The sequence below is a fragment of the Lepisosteus oculatus genome, chromosome 14, assembly GCF_040954835.1.
Source record: "Lepisosteus oculatus isolate fLepOcu1 chromosome 14, fLepOcu1.hap2, whole genome shotgun sequence".
Classification (NCBI taxonomy): Eukaryota; Metazoa; Chordata; class Actinopteri; order Semionotiformes; family Lepisosteidae; genus Lepisosteus; species Lepisosteus oculatus.
This window is the reverse complement of record NC_090709.1, coordinates 41,753,410-41,758,993: the sequence shown is the minus strand read 5'-3', so window position 1 is coordinate 41,758,993 and position 5,584 is coordinate 41,753,410. Positions and strand designations below refer to the sequence as shown.

General features: G+C 53.2%; 1 long non-coding RNA gene across 2 annotated transcripts; it reads left to right on the top strand.

The window, feature by feature from the left end:
• Positions 1-1,618: 1,618 nt before the first annotated feature.
• Positions 1,619-4,302, top strand: LOC138243213 (uncharacterized). 2 transcript variants are annotated; one of them, XR_011192043.1, is made up of 4 exons: positions 1,619-2,888; positions 2,981-3,063; positions 3,221-3,250; positions 3,395-4,302. It is a non-coding gene; the product is annotated as an uncharacterized lncRNA (long non-coding RNA). The 2 variants fall into 2 exon arrangements; XR_011192042.1 differs by having other exon boundaries at positions 1,619-3,063.
• The last annotated feature ends 1,282 nt before the right edge of the window (positions 4,303-5,584 follow it).

Below are 5,584 nucleotides of genomic sequence, written 5' to 3'. Positions count from 1 at the left end.
GGCCGGGGAGGGGTCCATCTCCGCAGGTGAGCTCCTCCCAGCAAGAGGCCGGGTCCATCTCCGCAGGTGAGCTCCTCCCAGCTGCTCCCAGCAAGAGGCCGAGGAGGGGTCTATCTCCGCAGGTGAGCTCCTCCCAGCTGCTCCCAGCAAGAGGCCGGGGAGGGGTCTATCTCCGCAGGTGAGCTCCTCCCAGCTGCTCCCAGCAAGAGGCCAGGTCCATCTCCGCAGGTGAGCTGCTCCCAGCAAGAGGCTGGGGAGGGGTCTATCTCCGAAGGTCAGCTCCTCCCAGCTGCTCCCAGCAAGAGGCTGGGGAGGGGTCTATCTCCGCAGGTGAGCTCCTCCCAGCTGCTCCCAGCAAGAGGCTGGGGAGGGGTCCATCTCCGCAGGTGAGCTCCTCCCAGCTGCTCCCAGCAAGAGGCCGGGGAGGGGTCCATCTCCGCAGGTGAGCTCCTCCCAGCTGCTCCCAGCAAGAGGCCGGGGAGGGGTCTATCTCCGCAGGCGAGCTCCTCCCAGCTGCTCCCAGCAGGAGGCCGGGTCCATTTCCGCAGGTGAGCTCCTCCCAGCAAGAGGCTGGGGAGGGGTCTATCTCCGCACGTGAGCTCCTCCCAGCTGCTCCCAGCAAGAGGCCGGGGAGGGGTCTATCTCCGCAGGTGAGCTCCTCCCAGCTGCTCCCAGCAAGAGGCTGGGGAGGGGTCCATCTCCGCAGGTGAGCTCCTCCCAGCTGCTCCCAGCAAGAGGCTGGGGAGGGGTCCATCTCCGCAGGTGAGCTCCTCCCAGCTGCTCCCAGCAAGAGGCCGGGGAGGGGTCCATCTCCGCAGGTGAGCTCCTCCCAGCTGCTCCCAGCAAGAGGCCGGGGAGGGGTCCATCTCCGCAGGTGAGCTCCTCCCAGCAAGAGGCTGGGGAGGGGTCCATCTCCGCAGGTGAGCTCCTCCCAGCTGCTCCCAGCAAGAGGCCGGGGAGGGGTCTATCTCCGCAGGTGAGCTCCTCCCAGCTGCTCCCAGCAAGAGGCCAGGTCCATCTCCGCAGGTGAGCTGCTCCCAGCAAGAGGCTGGGGAGGGGTCTATCTCCGAAGGTCAGCTCCTCCCAGCTGCTCCCAGCAAGAGGCCGGGGAGGGGTCCATCTCCGCAGGTGAGCTCCTCCCAGCTGCTCCCAGCAAGAGGCCGGGTCCATCTCCGCAGGCGAGCTCCTCCCAGCTGCTCCCAGCAGGAGGCCGGGTCCATTTCCGCAGGTGAGCTCCTCCCAGCTGCTCCCAGCAAGAGGCTGGGGAGGGGTCCATCTCCGCAGGTGAGCTCCTCCCAGCTGCTCCCAGCAAGAGGCCAGGTCCATCTCCGCAGGTGAGCTCCTCCCAGCTGCTCCCAGCAAGAGGCCGGGTCCATCTCCGCAGGTGAGCTGCTCCCAGCAAGAGGCCGGGGAGGGGTCCATCTCCGCAGGTGAGCTCCTCCCAGCTGCTCCCAGCAAGAGGCTGGGGAGGGGTCTATCTCCGCAGGTGAGCTCCTCCCAGCTGCTCCCAGCAAGAGGCTGGGGAGGGGTCTATCTCCACAGGTGAGCTCCTCCCAGCTGCTCCCAGCAAGAGGCTGGGGAGGGGTCCATCTCCGCAGGTGAGCTCCTCCCAGCACGAGGCCGGGGAGGGGCTCGTCTCTCTCTGCAGACGAGCTGCTCCCCACCCCTGGGCACAGGTACAGCACCGGCCTCCTCCGGGCCCGGTCGTACCCGTTCCCCTCTCTCTTGTCCCGTCTACAGGGTGTTCTCAGTCTCCCGCAGCGGAGGGAGGGAGTTCGCCTCGTACCGCTGTCTCGCTGCCCTTGGCGCGAGACCTGGGGGTCACGCACGCTCCGTGTGGATATCGGGCTCCGGTCTGGGGGGGGGGTCATTGACCTGGTCTCCTGACCTGGCCTGGCAGGATTCTGAACTTGACACCAGAGAAACAGCCGAGAGCCTGGGACAGCATCATCAAGAACAGCCACTGGGCCGTAAGCAGACTCTTCAGTCCCCCTTCAGGGTAAGAACATGGCTGGGCTCGGCCTATAAAAACCTCTGGAAAGCTGTTCCGGTTCTGGGCTCTGTGGGGAAATAACACCTCGTGTGTGTGTGTCTCCTGTGTTCTCCGGCATTTTCGTTACAGTTGAACTCATCTCAATCCTTCCGGGGACTGTGCTGGGACTCCTTGCATCCCGACACTTGGAATCTTGTAACGAGTCCACCAGCACGTCAGTTCACAACAAGTATGGGTGCAGAGATCGGACATGGGTTGGACTCTTTCTACTGTATTTTCCTTAATTGTCCAGGATGTCCAGAGGCAGACAGTGGGTAGACGGGTATGTTTGGGAGCTGGAATGGAGGTGGGATTCTCTCTCCTGTCCGTCTTTCTCCTAATTTTCCAGGATGTCCAGAGGCAGACGATGGAGAGACAGGAGCTTGTATTGGAATCTTGCAACGAGTCCACCAGGATGGGTACGTCTTGTCCGAGAGTTGCCGGGTACAGTGACTCCTCAGTACTACCCATGGCGAGCCTCGAGCCGTGTCCCTCGGTTCTGACGGTCCTGTCTGCTTCAGGGTCTTCCTCCTGATCTCCATGACCGCAGCGCAGGTCTTCTCAGCGGCTGTGTGCTGTCAGATCTTCCCACAGTCGTCACTGGGAGGAGACCCTCCCTGGAGTTAGAGCATCGCTAATGTCACCTGGGTGTGTCAGGTGTGGGACGCATCGGAATCCCTTTCACTGTGGGGACGGGACACAAACTGGGGGACTTATAATGTCCCTTCTGTCCACATCCAGAGCACACAGGAGCTGTTTCCTTGCTTTCAGGGCCACTGCGATCTGCAGAGAGCTGCCCTTCTCCTCTACACTCTACAGAGCGGGTTACCGAGCCCGGGAGCTGTCCAGGTCTGAGGTCAGTGGGCACGTCCGTTCACAACAAGTATGGATGGAGAGATCGGACATAGGTTGGACTCTTTCTGCTGAATTATTTTCCTTAATTGGCAGGTGGATGCTGCACATTGGTGGTGGTAGTGGGATTCCCCATTACCTGTAAAGCGCTATGAGTGGAGTGTCTAGAAAAGCGCTATGTAAGTGTAAGCAATTTATTATTATTATTATTATTATTATTATTAATTGTCCAGGATGTCCAAAGGCCGACAGTGGGAAGAAAGGTAGAGTTGGAATGTAATGGTAAAATTCCATTCTCTCTCTTCTCTCCTGTCCCTCTCTTCCCTAATTTTCCAGGATATCCAGAGGCTGACAGTAGGAAGTTAGGTATGTATGAAGATTGAACCCTCTCCTGTATTCTTTTCTCTTAATTTTCCAGGTTGGCGAGAGACAGGTATTATAATAATAATAGTTGGGAGATGGGATAGAAGTCGGAAGCTCTCTCATGCAATCTTTCTCCTAATTTTCCAGGCTGTTGACAAACTTGACAGTGGGAAGACGGATATGGCTGGGAGTTGGGATGGAGGTGAGGAGCTCTTTCCTGTCTTTCTTCCTCCTTGTGTCGGTCTCTGTGACGTGTCTTTCTCTCAGTCCAGCTGCTTGTGCTCTGTAAAACACTACACTTCTGCAGTATTAAACAGGGCTTTTTGACTGTGGATTGCAGGTTTGATTCCAGAGGGGGGCACAGTCTTGTACCCCAGGGTGAGGTACTTTGCTCAGATAGACTGTTCTGATCCTGGTTATCAGTGGCTGTACTGTAGGGAGTGGAGTGTTGACAATAGTGTACTCAATTCTCAAGGGTATTGTACCCTAATACAGACACATCTGCGTACTGAACTTTAGTATTCAATGATACGCCAGCATGCTGAATTCTTTCCTATATCATACTTTAATACCCACACCTGTGTGCTGTACTGTGTTCCCATCTCCACTGAGCCTTAATACTGGTAATCCTCACACTTGCATACGAAACTCTCCTGTACTGAGCTTTAATACTCAATGACCTACCTGTGTGCTGAACCCTCACGTGAACTGTACTATAATATCTAAACCAATGTGCTGAACTCACTTGTACTGAGCATTAATTCTCACAGTGACACACGAGTGCTGAACTCTCATCTTTACTGGGCTTTCATACTCAAAAGTGTGTACCCGACCCCTCATGTGGACTGGACTATCATACTTAAACCAGTGTTACCAGTTTGCTGAACTCTTTAACTTGTAAGTAGAGTTGAATAGTGAGACACCTGTGTGCTAAACTCTCTCCTTTACTGTGTTTTAATACTCAAACCTCTGTGCTTAGCTCTCACCTGGGCTGGACTGAAATAATTAAACCAGGGCTTCTTTCTGTGCATTAAAACTGAAACCTGTGTTCTGAACTCTCCTCTCCACTGAGCTTTAATACAAAAACCTGTGTGTGTGAAAATATTCAAAACTGAAAACTAAACTCTCGCCTTTATCGTGCTTTAATACTCAAAGCTGTGTGGTCAGCTCTCACCCTGACTGTACTCAACTACTTAAACCAGGGAGGTGAGCTTGTACTGAGCTTTATAATATTCAGTGACGTGCATGTGTGCTCAATGTTCATCTGTCAGGTACTTTAATACTCAGATCTGTGTCCTACACTCTTACCTTTACTGACTCAATGACACACCTGTGTGCTTTACTCTCTCTCACCTTTTAATTTTTTTTAATGCTCAAACCTGTGTGGTCAGTTCTCCCCTGGACTGTGCTTAACGGACTTCAACCAGTGTGCTGAACTTAAATACACAGTGACCCAACAGTTTGCTGAACTTTCACCTGCAGTGTATTTCAATACTCAGATCTGTGTTGTACTGTTAGAAACTCAGCCCTGTGTGATGAACTGTCACCTGTACTGTTGTAATGTGAGCTCACAAGTCCGACTGGTACTATTTTGCGATGCTCAGACTTGTGTTCTGAACGATCACCAGTACTGAGCTTCAATATTCAGTGATACACCTGTGTGCTAAACTCTCACCTTTCCTGTGCTTTAATCTCAAACCTCTGTGCTGAGCTCTGTTGTTCTATTGCAATACCCAGCCCTGTGTACTGTACTGTTGTAATCCTCAGCTAAGTGGACTCACTGGTACCATTTTGAAACGCTCGAACCTGTGTTCTGGAGACTCACCAGTGCTGAGCTTTCATACTCAATCACACACCTTTGTGTTGAGTTCTCACCTGTACTGTACTATAAAACTTGAACCCGTGTACTAAACTTCAGTACTCAGTGACACACCAGTATGCTGACCCTTCTGCTGTAGTAAACTTTAATACTTGAGTTGGCGTGGTAAACTCTCACTTTTACTAAGCTTTAATACTCAAACCAGGGTGCTGAACTCACTTGTACCGAGCTTCAGTACTCAGTGACGTGCATGTATGCTGAACCTTAATCTGCAGTCTCCTTCACTACTCAAATCTGTGCGTTACACTTACTGAGTTTTAATAAACAAATGACACCTGTGTGCTTGACTCTCGCCTTTTTTAATTACCTTTTTTATGCTCTAAACTGTGTGGTCAGCTCTCACCTGGACTGTACTAAATGACTGCAGCCAGTGTGCTGAACATTAATACTCAATGACACAACTGTTTGTTGAATCTTCACCTGCAGTGTGTTTCCGGCTCAAATTTGTGTGCTGAACT